The sequence below is a fragment of the Trachurus trachurus genome (assembly GCF_905171665.1).
Source record: "Trachurus trachurus genome assembly, chromosome: 9".
Taxonomy (NCBI): Eukaryota; Metazoa; Chordata; class Actinopteri; order Carangiformes; family Carangidae; genus Trachurus; species Trachurus trachurus.
The window spans coordinates 37,087,458-37,105,112 of NC_139895.1; positions in this window are offsets into that span (position 1 = coordinate 37,087,458).

Sequence of the window (17,655 nt, forward strand, 5' to 3'; positions counted from 1 at the left end):
CTGCTTCCTTCTGTGTGTTTATGTTCCTCCATATTCCCCTTCCGAGCTCTTGTATTACACCAAGCCCTGGAGATGCTTTTCTGGCCAGAGACGGCATCCTAAAATGACCTGCTGCTGCTGCTGTTACCATGACAACCGTGGAGGATATAAAAAATAAAAAAAAAACACGAAGCCCAACCTAGTCCAAAATGCCTCTCTAGTTTTTTTAACCTGCCCAGCGAACCTCATCATCAGCTCAATGAAAGCTGCACCTGCAACAAGCCAGCGCTGCTATTTCTGCTGTGTGTGTGTGTGTGTGTGTGTTGTGTGAATCTCCCACTGCACAACAAGCGACCTGGAGTTTTGTATCTCATCAGCACGGATGGTTGTTCCCCCCCATAAATCTCTTAGGAGCATTTTCTGTACAACAACTTAGTAGGAATTCAGTCTGGGGAGGCGTTTGACAGAATAGCTGCACCAGCAACACATTCACAACACCAGCTGCATGTAAACATTTATACTATCTGATATGTCTTCATGCTACATTGCACACTGATGTCCTCTACAAATAGCTGTGACATCTATGTAATATGTAATCCAGCAAAACCCTGGTTGCTGACAGGGCACTTAAAACTTTCCAAAGAACAAACAACAAGAACATCTGGGGTGTACTGCACACAAGAAAGTTTAGTCCCCTAACTTTCATTTCTTGAAGGTCCTTTCCTCTGGCTGTTTTTTGTGGAATAAAATGCATCAATGTGGCTGAAACATTAGTCCTGAACCCGTCTGCACACTACAGCAAACCTAAAGCAAACACACTATGACCTCTGTCAAAAGACAAACTGTCCATCAAGCAACTGACAAGACAAGGACAATGTCACACGACAGACAAAGGCTCTGCACCACAGAAAGGAGGAACACTTTTGGTTTGAGGCAACAGAGTTTCAACATGTATGATTCCAAAATAAGACACTTAGAGGATAAAATCCACACCATACACTGTGTGATATTGATGCATCCTCTTTACACTGGCCACGGCTGTAAATGCTACAGACTGTGCTGTGTTATCATTGGTTCGATTCTTCAGAGGGGAAAGCAGTGAAAACCACCTAAATACAAAATCGTTAGTTCGCACAATGAGCTGCTGAATGTATACATCGATACTGCCAGGAGAATTTCAACTGCATTTACTGCACTTGGCGCTTAAACTGCTTGTTTTTCTCCTTTACTGCTTTAGCCAACAGTCCATGACATCTTTGCTTAGATTCTCAACCTTGGCCCCAAAGCCACACAAAATCCTTTAGTCTGCTCTGAATATGCTATGACCTTTCCAGCAGGTCCTTGTAGAATACCACAGACGAGGCAGAGTGCTGCAAAGCTTTGGCTGCGATCGATACTAATCAATTTGTCAGTCTGTTAGCTAATAACAAGCTAAGAACCTGCTGCTCGGAAAAATATGGCTTCCAGACCTCTTTAATTTGTCATAATAGGAGGGCAGAGGAAGCAAACCTGATTATCTGGCTCTCGGTCTCTGATTCCTTATGTGTGGCAGATACAATTTGAAGCCAAGCAGGGTTATTTAAAGGGGGCCCGATGCCTTTCTCTGGTTTATGCTGTCAGGTGGATTCGATTTGGAAATTGGACCATCGCTAATCACATTTCTGCGCCAGTCAAGCTCCGATGTTTGTGTGTCCCTGAACACCTACAGAAGAAAAGCAAACACCACAAACAACATCTTTTAAATGGAGATCAAACATCTAACATGTCGTGCAAAAATAATCTGTGTCCATCAAAAAGCTTAGAGGAGATAGCACTGAGGTCTAACACTCGATTTGTCACTCAGATAAACTGGATCACGCCGGGAAACAAGCACGCGTCTGAAACATGTCATAGATTTAAAGCGTATGTGTATAAAAATACTACCAAAGCCTTGTTGGCCGGTTTGATGTATTCTAAAGGCCGAGGCAATCTTTCAGATCGGGTCGGTGGCCCTTGACTAGGTCCGGCCCTTTAAGTTCAAGATGAATAACTGGAAGGAGGACGTATGGGTTTGTGCCGGGTTTTTTATCCTGTCACTTCAACCCTCCAACACCCAGCAGCTCCCTGGACCTCTGCTGGAGCTGCAGAACAGACTGGCCATTAATCAAACTCCAAAGGTCAGGAGCTAAACCCAATTTACCCGCACGCTCTCCTTGTCGCTCACAAGAGTAATGAATATGTTGCTGGAGAAACCAGGAGGAGCCCAGCTGAGAAAATGTTCAGAGGGATTTAGTCTTTCTGAAAAATGTAAGGTGGTTCATCTGTGGCCAATTCTTTCCCAGGAGAGAGAGACAGACTAAGAGAGAGAGAGGCAGCATTATTTAGTTCTTAGCTTTCCATACTCTTCTTGTGCCTTTGTGTTGCTCATAAGGCAGAGGAGATGAAAGTGAATTTAGAGTAAATATAACCCCCCTCTCTGATTTGGTTTGAAGTTACAGAAACATAAAACTGCTCTGTGAAGTCTGGAGCTTTAAATATTCATCAAAAGCAGACAGAATGAAACAAGCTACACTCCTTGTTGTTACATGATTTCAGGAAAATAACTTGGCATGTGTAATATGAATGTCTGTTACCGAACATATGAGATTGTGATACATACTGCATTCAAACCCTTTCAAACTCAGTGCTTGGTTGAAACGTCTTTGGCAGTCGATACAGCCTCAAGTCCTCTTTGGTAACAGGCTTTGCACACCTGGATTTGAGGATTTTCTGCAGATCCTCTCAAGCTCTGTCAGTTTGGACGGAGACGGCCGTTTTCAGGTCTCTCTTGAGATGGTCGACTGGGTTCAAGTCAGGGTTCTGTCTGTGTCACACAAGGACATTCATGGGAGTTGTCCCTGAGCCACTCCTGCCTGATCTGGACCTGTTTTTCCACCTTCCTCTAAGTCTGAGCAGTCTCCCTTTGGGAACATCTCAAAGATGAACAAAAGAAACGGAAGGTGCCTGAAAGTGTCATAGCAAAGGGTCTGAATACTTCCATGTGATATTTCAGTAGTTATTTTTACATTGGCAAATGTGTTTATGATTAGTAGATACTGAAAGGAAATGAAACTTGTTCAATTGTTAATGGTGTAAGAAAACTACTAAAAGGTGTAGAAGTTCTTATTGTTCTGGTAGTTATCAAACAGCTTCAGATGGATTGATCGTTCTGGACCAGAGAACAGCTAACAGAGGTCTATGCTCATGCTCAAACACACATTTCATCTGTATTTTATCCAAATACAGAACATCTGAAACAAATATAAATGTACTGGAGGAATAAGTCGGTCAGAAAATAAACAATCTAGTGTGGTTGGTTCAATGCAGACAGACAGCAGGCAAGTGCTCACCAACAATGCTAGCAGATAGTATACAGTAGTGAGAATCCCTCAGTTACACATCAAGTGCATCGCATTAATATCATAATGACCTGATATCAGTAAATGAGTTATCTAGACACACAGGAGTGACTGACGTTGTGACAAACACTGTTTAATATGTCCACCTGATGATCCCGACTAAAACACTGTGACCTACTGACACCTCTCTTGCTGTCCTTTTATCATAAACACATTTGTCCTATTTTTCAAAATCAACCTGAAAAATGTAATTTTTTTTCTAGCTGTGATAATTATTCAAACACAAGTCAGGCTTTTTAACTGCGCCACAGATCTCCCCTCACCCTCTTGCTCGTCCTTCAGCTGTCCCTGTTTGTCATGTGTCTGCGAGAGCGTCCTGTCACTACTGTCAGCTTCCTCTCAGCGCCGAGAATCCAATGACTTTCCCCTCATCCATAATTGAGAGGCCAAGCTAGGTGCCTGGAGAGCTGAAATGAATTAGCTGGAGGTATTAATAGCCACCTAAAAATACAGCTGCAGGTCTATTTCCAGAGGCCTTCAGAGGCAAGGTGTTCCTGCTATTAGCAGCGCTTTGAAATCGCTGCTAAGTGCAACCCTTGTTGGAGACCAAGTGAGAAATATGAGTATTTAAACATCTTTATCACTAGATCAGCAGTGAAAAGCACTAAGCAGAGATAAATGTCTTTCTACAAGGTGTAAGAAAGAGGAACCGATTAATGTAGAACATTTTGAAAAAACACTCCCACTATCAATGTAACTCCTAAATTCATTCTAATTCGTTTCTATTCAATTCTGTTCCACTCTAGACTCCCTTTAATTAAATCAACTCACCTTTCTCCACTCATAATTCCACAATCTACTGCACCATCAAATGCCACCCACTCAGTCTAATAGAAACAAAGGAAGATCATCGGGATAATGCGGGTGACTTGCAGCCTAACGAGGCAGACACATTTCAGCTCTAATGATCTAAATGAACTCGTCACCGTCTCTCTCCTCTGTGTCTGAATGCCTCCTCTGACCTGCTGTAATTACACCTTTCATTAGCCATTAGCAGGGATAGCCTCCGAGCCCTGGTGGATTGATCGGGCATTCACAGGGGTGCTGTTAACGACACTGCAGAGGAGGACGGCGGCGTAGCCAGTCGTCTGATAAAGGCAGGTACTTCAGGGGAAGGGAATGATGGGGGAGATAATGGTAGTGAACTGCACTCGCCGTCTCTGCACCGAGCAATATAACTATCTCAGGTAACACTTCATATGAAGATTATATCAGTAATATAAATCTACGGCCTCACTTGACAGACAGTAATAAAAGTCTTCTTTTATCATTATATCTATCTGTTCAGGAAAGCAGAAACACAAGGGAACTGTACTAGTTGTAATGATAATGGCAAGTGCCTACTGACTTCAAACAATAATTAAACAACTGACAATCTGCCTTGCGCACACACACATATACATACAGTACAGAGAGAGAGCTGTCATGTTTACCTTTGGCCTATGTTTAATTTCAGACTTGTTAGTGTTGTTAATCAGGACTTGAATTACACTGTGGCTTTTGTGGGAGCCCTATTTTCCAGTCTGCACCACTATTACACATACAACATACACAAACATACAAGTCTGCAGCACCATGGCCAATAACAGGCTTAATGTGAATTGAGTTGAAGTGTGATCTGAGTGAAGCTCTACCACACAAAGAGGCAGAGCAGTAGACACAGAGCTGTGTTAATCAATGGGGAGAGCTGATCGGAAAATGGAATGGAATGAGCAAATAAAAACACAACGTTGAAATTATTAATACATTCATAAATAACAATAATGACTTATTATTGTTATCTTAGCAATTTTTAAATTTCATGCAATATAATGTAAAGAAGAATTAAATATATTCTGTGACACAACAGTGAACACATTTTTAGAGGTTCCCCTAATCGCTCCCCTTACTGCCCCCAATTCAACCCATTATTTTGATTGAATAATATTGAACACAACCTAAAGTCAAGTGAAAAGAATAAATGTCTTGTACCAATAACACAGCAACATGGTGTGTTCTTCTATAGGCTCTCTCTGGGTTCTCTGGCTCTTCTCACAGCACATTGGGTTCAACAGTGACTCCAGTGTGAGCATGTCAGTGTTGTTTGTCTCTATGTGATAGACTGGTGACCTGTTCAGGGTGTATCCCGTCCTCACCCTGTGTCTGTTGGGATTGGCTCCTGCTCCCTGAAACTCTGCATGGATAAGCAGTGCAGCCGATGGGTGAGTGGAACATGAAGGCTGACCAGCTTCCACAGCGCTCATTAGTAATATAAGTCACAGGCAGCTTAAATCAGTAACATGTGACAGTTCTACAGTATGTGGAAAGGAAAACAAAGCCAACAGCTATAACGTGGTCCAGTTGGTGACACGCCATGGAGGGTGATGATGCCATCTCGTTATGGAAATCAATCTTCCAGAGTCTTGAAGCATACACAACAAAAATCATCACTTTTTTAGAAAAGTATAATAGCTGTAGCATTATAGTGTAAGTCTATTTTACAGATAAATATTGATGGATGTTAGTTTGAAACTTGATTTTTGGGAAACTGCCCTTCCGTAAAGCCTATGGTAAAAACAGAGAACTCATTCCAGCCGATTTGAAACCTCACAAACTACAACACTACACCACTTGTCTCCACATAAAAAGTCTTTAAAACAGTGAAATGACAGACCATGATTTCTGCTCCACTGAGAACTGGAGTATTGTATTAATATCCTGTAAACCACCGTAGCCTTTAAAACACAGTAAAAACAGTATAAACAGGGATTTCATGGGGAATGTTTGACCTCAATGAGGGGTTCATTGCCAAAAGAAAGAGAGGTCGGAACTCTGACAGAGTTGGGAGAAAGCTTCCCACAAATATCACGGACAACGTTTCAAGAGAGTTTCCATTCTCAACTGGAGTTTGAGCGATTTTACGAGCTTCAGGAGTAATTTTACAAAACTGCACTCAGGGCTTCCAATCAATTCCCTGGCTGCTGCACAACTCTCTTCAGTGAGCTAGCATGACACTAAAAAGCACTGTGAGACCTGGTCCAAGAAAAGCAAAAATATCTGTGGCGGTAAGAGCTGTCATATCGTATCACCTTGGAAGTCATAATATCCACAGTGTCATGACTCATGAGCGTCTTCTGAGTGTCGTAATGCAACATGAGACAGCTGAGGGTGTCGTTAACCACACTCATGAGCATTGCAGCCAGCATGTAAGTAAAAACCAAGAGAGACATCAGACATCAGGAGACAGACGTCCACTATTCATGGCAAATTACACCACTGTGATTGTAGAACAGTTTTCAAAAGCTGTATTCTGTCTGTCCTGGAATAATAACGATGTACTGAGTTTAGGGAATACCTTACAATTCAAGCACCTACAAACACAAACAATAGTCAATATTAATGAATCCATCCAGCCAATGTTAACAAGTTGACCCTGTACAGCAGGATGTAGTGTTGAGACTGTTGCCTGCATGTTTCTGTAGTTAGTCACTGCAGTTTTGTTTTGATTACATGTTTACATTGCTAACATTGCTAACACTAATGTCTGAATCAGTGTGACTGGAACACTGGCTGTTAAACAGAAGTGTGTTAAAGATGTAATCCCGCAAGAATACAAGAATGTCCATTCATATGTTTTTCATCTACTGTGTTGTATTTATCTGATAATGCAACCTGTAATGCCTTTTGTCATGGTGTTTGTCTCCAATTCTTACTTTCTGTTTATGTCTTGTCTCATTTTCCTGGTGGGAAAACATTTATGGTACAGACACACCAACTCCGGCGGCGACGGTTCCGGCCACATCGGACCGGCGAGCGCTCCGGCGAGTGGGCAGGACTATGTGACGTTTATGTGACGTAGTGCCGAGCTTGAGTTTCGCTCTGCCGTTTCCAACATGGCGGCCGGGTCACAAACGATCTCATTTTACAGTTAAACAACACACTAAAGTATGTTTCTGAAAACATTTGAGGCGGGAAATGTGTAGTGCAGTAACATAATCTGGATTTATATTTGATCAACACCGCCTAGTTTGATAGTTTGAACAAAGTTTCTGGAGCCGGCCGCATTGCGTTGGACGGACCTCATTTGCATAAAGTTCAATCTATCGAACTTTATGCAAATTCACATACGGCGACGGGGCCGTCAACTCCTCCTGCTGTATCCATCTGCCCCGCCCGGCCGGAGCTCCTGCTCCACATAGACATGAATGGAATCCGTTGACTGAACGTCGGTTGACGGAGTTGGTGTGTCTGTACCATAACACATATCTTTTATTACAGTTTCCAGCATTCCTTTGACCCCCAGCAATAATAATCACTTGAACCACTCCAAATGCCGATTTAATTTTTCTTTGATGAGTATTTACACTTAATTTATGATGTGGAGAGTTTGCCTATAAAGCAGAGTACATTTTCTCCTTTACATAAAAAGGCACTTGAATGGTCTCCCTGGTATTAAAGGCACTGTGGTTATGAATCAGTGCATTATACACAGTAAGAGGAATTTTAATGAATACTCCCAGTGCATTGAAAACGGTCTACGAGGACCAGCAAAGACAAGCGTTAGTGTGGGGACTGTCTGGCAAAGGTGGCTAAAACACAAACCACTTAAATACAACATAATGGGTTTGACCCCAGATCACGACCTCGGTCACATAAAATCTGTGTCTCTCACTGCTATCGCTGAACTCAACAATCTTTAATGTTACAGATCAGACAGGCCTTGAGGTTAGGTTAACAAAGAATTAACCTATCCAGAAGTGCTTCACAAAGACCTGATCATAATGTGCTCGGCTTCCCTTCACTTATCCGTCTAGAACACTACCAACATGTAAACACTCAAAGAAAATCGGAAATAGCTGGAGGGGGATTAGCTTCTCTCTCTGCGCTGAGCAATTCTTTATCCTGCCAAAATTCATCCGCCATGCCTTCCTTCTCCCTTAACTAAATCCGTCAGCTCCCTTACAATGTACTGACAGGCCCCCTCATTCAGCATCATTTGATTATCAATTCTCATTTCGCGAGCCACGGCTAAGCTTGTTTCAGATTAAGATCCCAGACTTCAAGCAGCCATAGATCACCTGTCACTTGTCAGAGCTTCGTGGTGGAAAAAGGACAGAAAACCGTCAGTGGCTTTGGGCAGTCTGCCAGCGACGGCAGAGAAATGACTTCATTTTATGCGCTGGAATTGGGACTTCTAATGGAGGCGACAGAAACCAAATAACTTCTGCATCTTTGCACTGTGTCAGCCACACCCCTGCCAATAACACATCCTAAGTTTCTTGCACAAAATGTCAACACTGGGAAAAATCCCATCGACTGTTATCTACACTGTCTCTTCTTCCATTAGCATACGACAGGTGCAGATACACCGTGTATAACAGGAAGAAAGTGGAGAGCTAATGCTGAGGAGACTGTAGAGTCTCTTTGTTGGCAATCAGATCTGAGTGCATGTGTGTGAATTCAGTGATTGCCAGACTCTCTTTGCCACAAGGGATATCTCATTTATGAGATTAGCATAGTCATACAACTGAATAGACATGCAGCGTTATCGTCCTCATGAAGCACTTAAGGATAAGTAAAACACAACAAGCCCCACTTCTAGTTTCTGACTGCATAAAAAGCACAGAAAGCCTTTTCCTTTACACTCTCTCTCTCCAGTAATAGTGCAATTGAGGAGATGTGAATTCATTTCTGTGGCGGCCCGGGAGTGGATTGAAGAGTTTCTCTCATCCCCTGTCACTCATCCACGCTGATGGGCACGTCGCTCTCCTCTGGCCTCTCTTTCTCCCTCTCTTTCCCACCTGACAGACAGCTCCTCTGTACTATTACCCCCAGCTGTAATTTCATGTCAGCTGACAGGAAAAAGACCCATCTACAAATTTAACACCCGATCTTGACACCTAAGCTGCAGCTGTCAACGGCAGCAGACCTCAGACAGCGGGAGTGGTGAGGAAATATTACAGCATTGATTTTCACAAGGCCTAATTGAAACATTTATACAAATCGGACCCAGCTCGCACTTCGCTGAATAAATACTGCCTGTTTTCCAGCCTGTGAACAAATGTGTTTGCTGCAAACATAAATTTGCAGCAAGCGTCCCGCTGAGAGACGGAGAGACTATTATAGCCTTTCTAAATGTAGTATCCGCGCGGCTTTGTGTACGATCCCGCCCCTAATGTAAAAAAGAGTGCCTCACTTTATTTATTCATCTCTTTACGCCACTGTGTTTTCATTTATTGGCACTGGCAGCAGACAGCAGGATATTGATTGTGTGTTCTCTTCTGGGGAATTGTGTGAAAAGGGGATCCATCACTTCTCCACAGCCCACCCACGTGAAGGCCTCCCCTGGACAATCCCTGCTCTCCGGGGTGGGCCCTTCTGGGAGCACAAAAGCCCTCTCCATGTCTCACGCTGGACCTTTTTACTGACTGAGAACTCTGCACAAAAAACAATCCTTAATCCAGCAGCGTAATCTCAGACCCAATACGGCTAAAAGCAACATCCACTGTGAAACACGCTTCAATGGGGAATTAGAAAAATTGCCATTTCCTTGAAAGGCACTGTGTTATGATTCGCATGGAGCGTTTGAGGGTTCGGAGGAAAAGGCAAGTGGGGGGCAAAGCCAGAGGAAAAACATGTCAACCCTAATCCATTTCTTCCATTGATATATGTACGGCAGGCTTAACAGAGATTTAAATAATTCAAAGTGCTTGGATTGCCAAAGCTCCATAATCAGCTTGCAAAGCTCAAGGAAGCAGCACGATAAAGTGTACAGTACCATACAGGGAGACTGATTGCTCAGCCCACATGCATAATTAAGCAGAGGTGGGGGTTCGGCTTTGTAGGCAGAGCCCTGTTTAATGACAGATCTGAGGTCAGCCCGTCGTGCAGTATTTCTACTTGGACGAGTCTGTTTACATGGGTGCATAATGATCTGAGAAGTGTGGATGTGGAGGCACTGTACTGTGGAGTGTCTTGTCAATGCTGTAGTATGTTGTCAGCAAATATGCAGCACCAAATAAGGCTGAGTATCTCAGCCAGGATTTATGGCTCCATATGGTTCACATTAGTGGAAACTTAGTAGATTATCACAGATGGAGTTGTTTAAAACCTTATTAGTCAATAGGACGGGATTACTTTAGTGGTCCCTATGCTCTGCAGTTTAATGTTTTAACTTCCTACAGCACACAGTAGACTGTACAAAGCCCAGACCCAACCTTGACATTCATCAGATCCACTAGGCTCCAGTTCTCATGTGGGTCTGGTTGACGTTTGAAGACGAGGATGGAAACTCTGCTCTTGAAATTCGTTTTAAGCCACGTCTGGACAAAGAAGCCTCATCCAGTTTAGTTTGGACAGAAAACAAGGCGTTGACTCATGGATCATTTTCAATTTTGCCTCATGAGGAACACGTCACACCCCACACATCTGATTTTATATTCACTTGTGCATTTTTGCATTGAAAAAGACTTGAATCAACCTGTCAAATCCAGTCTGGAGGCAGCAAACCCCAGAAACCAAGTTAATCTGTCAAACAGTTAAACAGTAAGCCAGTCAGTAGGCCAGAGAGTGTATGACCTTCCCCTGTCCCCTGTCTCCCCTCTCAGTGCAGGGGCCCACATGGCATGAGGCAGCAGTGACCAGGGCGAAGGCCTGTCTGTCTGCCAGACTGACAGCAGCTCAGTGCCAGAGGCTCATTACCAAGCAGCAGCAGCCACGGCAACAGCAACGACGACAACAGCAGCGATGCAGCCTCCGGACTGCTTCATGCAGCTGGCCATGCGGACAAGTCACAAAACACAAACCAATCTGTAACCACTCCATGCCTTCAGTTACATGGCAGAAAGGCCCTTTTCAGTAGTCTGTGGCTGCGAAGAAACCAACTGAGAAATTCCCACAGAACATGAATGAACATGAACTAAATGAGAGGTGGATTTCACAAGAATGTCTTTGTCACACGTTACAATAATAAAATGGTTATTGTCTGTGACATCAAAAGTATACACAAAGTCGTCTCTGTCACAATATCAACAGTGTTTACTCACATACCAGACACAGATTTCACACATACACCTGGAATAATGAACATGAACGACAATCAAGAGGAAAATGAAATTATAGTTCGCAAGAACCACACGTCTAAAAGCTGCTCTTTGTGCCACTGGCTGTGTCTTTTACTGCTGTTACTTAACAAGCCTTCGCAGCTTTTGATTTCCAACTGTGGAATGTGAACAAATCATTACAGCTACTCAATCATCTCACTTGGCACTGAAGCGGAGGAGCAGATTACTTATGTGGCAAATTAGAGTTGGAAGACGAAGCTATGAGGCTTGACATTCAGTTAAAACACTTGCAACCCCTCTGTACAAATGAATTTTTAGCATCTGAGGGTTTTTTATGTCATCTTGGTTCTCACTGTTTACATCTTCATTTGCCAAACTGTGTATGAAGGAGTGAATTACACTCTGTTTTGTATTTTGGGGGAGTGATCAAGATGTACCTGATTAAAAGTATAGGGTATAAGCTGCTTTGAAGACAGGACAAATCATAAATGATAAAGATGAAAAAGAAGAAATGTGTTGCACTCACTTTGGTTTCTTCAGATTGCCACAAAACAAATGTGTAGGAATCTGTCTGGTTGCAGACACATCCAACCATCTGACAGCGTCCAACCGACTTCCCAAGTTTCCAAGAGATGACAGGATGTCTGATATAATGCAAACAGATGGTGCAGTGCACACAGTGGGGAGTACAAACAGACACATGCATTCTGAGCTCCAGTGAACAGCATGAAAAGCTAAAAATAATTTTATATCACAAAATGTTTTTCAGAGCCGAGTTGTAATTCTACAAGATTGCTCTGAGACAAAGCTATTTCCGAGGCAGTAATGATCTCATTGGTTAAGATAAACTGTAGTTACCAGAGAGACAGTCACTGGGGAAGAACTTCAGACAACCAAACACACTGATCAATGCTGCTGTACAGTAGCAAAGTCGTTTAAGATTTAGTTTCATGAAGGAATTTTTAACAAAGACAAGTTTTGACTACAGGCGAGTAAAGCCTTCATCACTACAAAAGCATCTGTTTCTTTATTGTCCATATAATAGAGATCATTAAACTACATGGCTAGCAATTAAAATGGAGCAGCTAACCTAGCTCAGCACAAAGACTACAGGGAAACAGTTGGCTGACTTTCATTTGGAGAATGAAGGTTATTTGGGCTTGATCCTACTAACAAGCACTGCCAGATGTATTATTACATAATATAAAAATGATTCCTGCAACTAGTCATCTTTATGAATCAATACAGAAGTGAGGAACTTAAACCACTCATACATATTTTTAGGAAATGTCCAAGACTGATGACAATTCATTCTTGGAATTTGCTCCACAGACATAAACTCATTAGACAATCTTCTGTGTCTCCTGTCCAGCTCTCACCCAGATGGCGGCAGAATGTTTTGTTGTTGTTGCAGCAGGTGAAAACAGCTCTCCATTATTTCTATATTTGAGTCTTTGAGGCATACAAACCAATTACTCTGGAATTAGTTTCTATGGCTTTATATTTGTTAAGGGGACATTATTATTATTATACTCTGTTGCTGTTCCACCAGGGCTGCTTGTTAATTTATTGCACATTGTGTTGCTGGAGGTGCTGGTATTCTTGCTATATGGGCTGAAAGCATTTTAAATTGTGTCTCTCCATTCTAGCATGTGCATGCAAGGTTTTCCCCCGGTCCATTCAGTTTGACAGAGTTCAACTAACATTTCCCCTTGTTACAAATTGACCAGTGCCATTTATTTTCTGCTGTAACATCCACAGAAACTATATTTGTGACCCAGTTTCAAAGATTTACAGAAAGATCAGTGATAAACAATGAGCTTTGGGCTGAGTGGCATCTACAGAGAGGTAGTCGTGAGTAGCGAGAGACTGATGCATTGTTGGTTTTCATCTCCTGATGGGATTTGTTGACAATAAGAAAAATTAATAATGCCAGCCTCATCCTTTAATACCGCTGAAAAGCACTTGTTGGCCCCTCCCACGGAAGTTCATCCTAACCCAAGAGGAAGCTCTGTGCTGAGAAATGTTTGAGTAACTAAAATTTCAATATGCAGATGGGCACACAGGCCCTCTGTAGCCTCCTCCATGTGTTCCTTCATTGTGCCACATAATATAAGCCCAGTGTTTGTTGACTGTGTGCTGCAAACTGGCACATTACAGATTGTAGTCTGAGTGAGAGTCACACACGAATCCTGGCAAGCTTGTTGCTCCTCAGAGCCTGTGATGATGTTAGCACAGAAACAGCCAATCGGACGGGCCCTCTCTCTGAAATAACTCCAACCCAAATTAGAGCCCAGAAACATTCCTACAATACATACAGTATATTCACATCCGCAAGTGAAGCGTGTGCAATCCAGCCCAGTACATGTAGCTACGCACAAGCTAACAGATAAACACTCATTAACATGAGAGCAGTGCAGAAAATACTGGAGACAAGCGTGATCAAGGGAACTGTTGACACACACACACACACACTTACTAAGAATATACACGCCAGGGACCATGCATGCACCCCACACACACTCTCACACACACAACAGACAAGACACAGCTGTGGGCCCAGAGCAGTGCTCCAGCCAGCACAGCATCAAGCCTGCCACTGACTGACAGGACCTAAGGGCTTTCCTGCCCTACAATAACATATTTTCATAATCATCCTTCTTGCGGCTAATAATAACCTTTTGGGGGAATTGTGGCTAAATAATGAGGGTAGAAAATGCACCTCTGCTTGGAGAGTGCAGTTGGCAAAGGCCTTTCAGTTGTAAATGGAAACACTGGATTAGGAAACAGGCACTAAGCTTCAGGCAAACCAAACCCCTCAACCTTGCTTGTTTGAATGAGTTAGAATGTATTGTGCTTGTAATACTTACTATACTCTTAGTAGAATACACTCATTTTTGCCTTTTCAATTTAAACAGTGGGTCTAGATGAGTAAGCAGCAACTCTCTCTCAGTGAAACTCTGCTATACAGTGTGTAATCATATGCATTGGAATGATAAGATTATATTATCGGCTTCAATCAGTGTAAGAAACAGACACTGCACACAAACCACTATAGGATATATAGTAACTGAGCAGTCAGAATCAAACAGTCAGCCACGGTGGAAAACTGATTGAGTACATGTGATTAGATGTAATCAATACAGATATTAAAATTACTCCAACTTTAAATGGTCTTCAATATCAATCTTAGTCTGCAGCCAAGTTTTCTTCTCACACCCACTGCTCCAGCAATCTAAGCATTTTAACACGTCAGTCTAATGCCGAGAAAGAACCCTGATTACTGTTATGAAAAAGTCTTGACATTTCCCTTCCACTTTCGGAACGGCAGGCACTAGTCTGAGTTGAATGTGCGGGCGGCAACAGCACAAGATGAAACATGCAGAGGGAAGGCGCCAAGTCTTATCATGGTGCCACCTTCTAAGATCATTACAATAAATCAAAGGAATTCAATGAGTTTCAACTGTCATTCATCGTTTGTGCACTGTCAGATTTCATGGCGGAAGATTTACTAATCACTTTAAATGATGAAAATGATCTACTGTATGGCTATTAATTATGGCTCTGGCACAAACAGGCAGATTTATTTAACGTCTTGTTTGGATACATAGCAGTCTAAAAAATAGTCAGCATATAAGTTTATTTCCATGCTGTCTCAATCACTGACTGCTCTTTTTCTCCCCTTAAGCTTACTGTAAGGTTTTATTTTACAAACCTGTTATTATTAGCAGAGAGTTTTCATGTCAGGCAGTCGCCACCTCACTGTTTACTGCATGCAACCCTGATGAAGTTTTGATAAGAACAATAAGCCTGTCAACAAAAAAGAAAAAATATTTATACATGCTTCATGTGGAAAAATCATTGCATCAATAAAAAAAATACAATGGAAACTGATGAATAAATCATCAGATCTGGCTGTAGCCGCCCTCAAATTAATAAACCAAACATGTAAATTTGTCATAATACATTGTCTACATTGTTATTCATCGTGTGAGGTTTGACTGCGCTTTGAATTACTTTATCACACATCCCTAATCCTCCTCTGAAAAGGTTTAATGGCACCCAACTGGAGAGTTATGCTACCAGCTGTTAATCTTGATGAGCCAACTCCTAATATTTGCATACGAGCAGTGGCTGGAGCTGTGCATTAATTTGTACATCTGTTTTATATTTCTGTAAATTCTGTTTAAGCGACTGTCAAATGGAGATTAGAACAGAGAGCACCTGAATTTTAAATACAGTGATGATAGATAAGGTGACAATAATACACACAGAGCCCATGCTGCCCTTAGTCTAAATCAGTACTGTAAGAAATGACAGCAAAATCGGGTCCAAGGTTGATATTTGTTGAACTTGTGCTTGCCGATGTAACCTTTCTTGCCTTGGCGATTCACCCCCTCCCTGTATTCATTATGGATGAGGTGCTCTCGGTGCTTTCATGACAGCCTCTTCATCCCCACAGAGATCAGAGAACTTTGAACTCTCCTCTCCCTGGCCGCTTTAACTGCGCTAACGGTAACAAAAGCACACGGCTTCTTTGGACTGCACATGAATGCTGCTAGAGTTCTCCTGGCAGTTTACAGAACATGTTAGCATGTGTGTGTAAATGTGTGCTCAGCAGGTCTTAATTAATGGAAGCCCCGAGGATCTGTATTGTGTTATGCATGAGAGTAAAATAGACCTATGAATATATTATCGTGTATGTTAAATCTGTGCTTTGCATAGAGACACCAGAGCAAGTGCGCACACACAGACACGCACACACACAAACAGCTCCTTTATGAGGAAATTTATAGATGACAGAATTCAGTCTGCTCTTGAAAAATGGGCGAGGGGAGCTAAGTGCGGCTTTCCAGGGAGCGATTCCTTGAGTCTGTGGTCCTTATGTCGATGGTTGTTAATGGCTCCCTCTATTGCAAAGTCAACATGCAGCTTCAGTCTGTGAGTGAAATACCTCTGCTGTCGACATCGTAAGTCTGTCGAAGGAGACTTGAATTATAGCTCTCCCCGGACCACCTAGGAACTGAACCCAGAATAAGTGCTGATGTTTGTGTTGCAGCTGGGGAGTGCTGCAGCTTTTAGCTCAATCATAGCACCACCCTCTTGTTCTTCTTCCTCCTCCTTCTCTTCTTCATCTCTGCTTTTGTCTTTGTCCCACTGTGGTCACAGGATGGACGCCGGACCAACAGGAGACTTGTCTTTGCGGCAACAGCTGATGAATCCATAAAGAGATTACTACCCTACAAAAACCCACCAACATATAAAAGCTCTAGTATTGATTGCACCCTGGTTGGATTCCTCCTTGTTTTCCACCCACTGGAGCATGCCTGGAATATGAAGTCATGAAAAGCTCTTTGTGCTCATGTTGGACTGATCACTAATACATGTGTAAGGTTTTATTTTTTTTCCTGCAAGAGTTTCGCTCAACTTAACAAAGCTTTTCCACTCGTCTCCCACTCTGATGCCGTACCTGATGTCGAACTGTTGCACAGACAAGGAGGATCAGAAGAGGTGGAAAAAAGTAGCAAGAGTTTAACAGGAGGAATTGATTTAGTAACACTGTGCTGTGGTCTGCAAGTGTTAAATGTATAATACCTTTCATTTAATTAAACAGCTTTCAAACTCTACGTCTAGTCTGCTGTCCATGGAAAATGTTTAGTGCTTCGGGCAGTGTTAGGCTCTGTATGCCTGGTGTGTTTCATGTACTTAACAGCTCAATCGGTTTTGATTTGAAAGCAGATACAGAGAGTGTTTAAAAGAAAAGCTTCAGAGAGTTGAATCTATGCCAATGTTAAAAACTGTTTACATTTTATTCATAGACATATTCAGCGCTCCTGCACTTTGTTTTTCTCTGGGAGAGTGTAAAACCTGCTCAACCACCAACATGGCTTAATATTACATGAGGTTTACGTTCAGCGCATCGTATCAATCACTGCAGCATTGTGTCATATTACATATAAATTATAAAAAAAACAAATATCTGGCAACATTGGTGCTGTATAATCACAAGTTTAACCATATGATGTACAGTTTAATAAACTGTGAGTCATTAGTTCTCTGTGTCCAATTGTACGCCACCACAGCAACACTCCCTTTACCTGGGTTTATTATCGTTGTATTTAGGGTATTGCAAATCTGGAAATTGATCTGCAGTCAATTCCAGGTGTAAAATTAGATTATAAAACTTAAACTCAGCC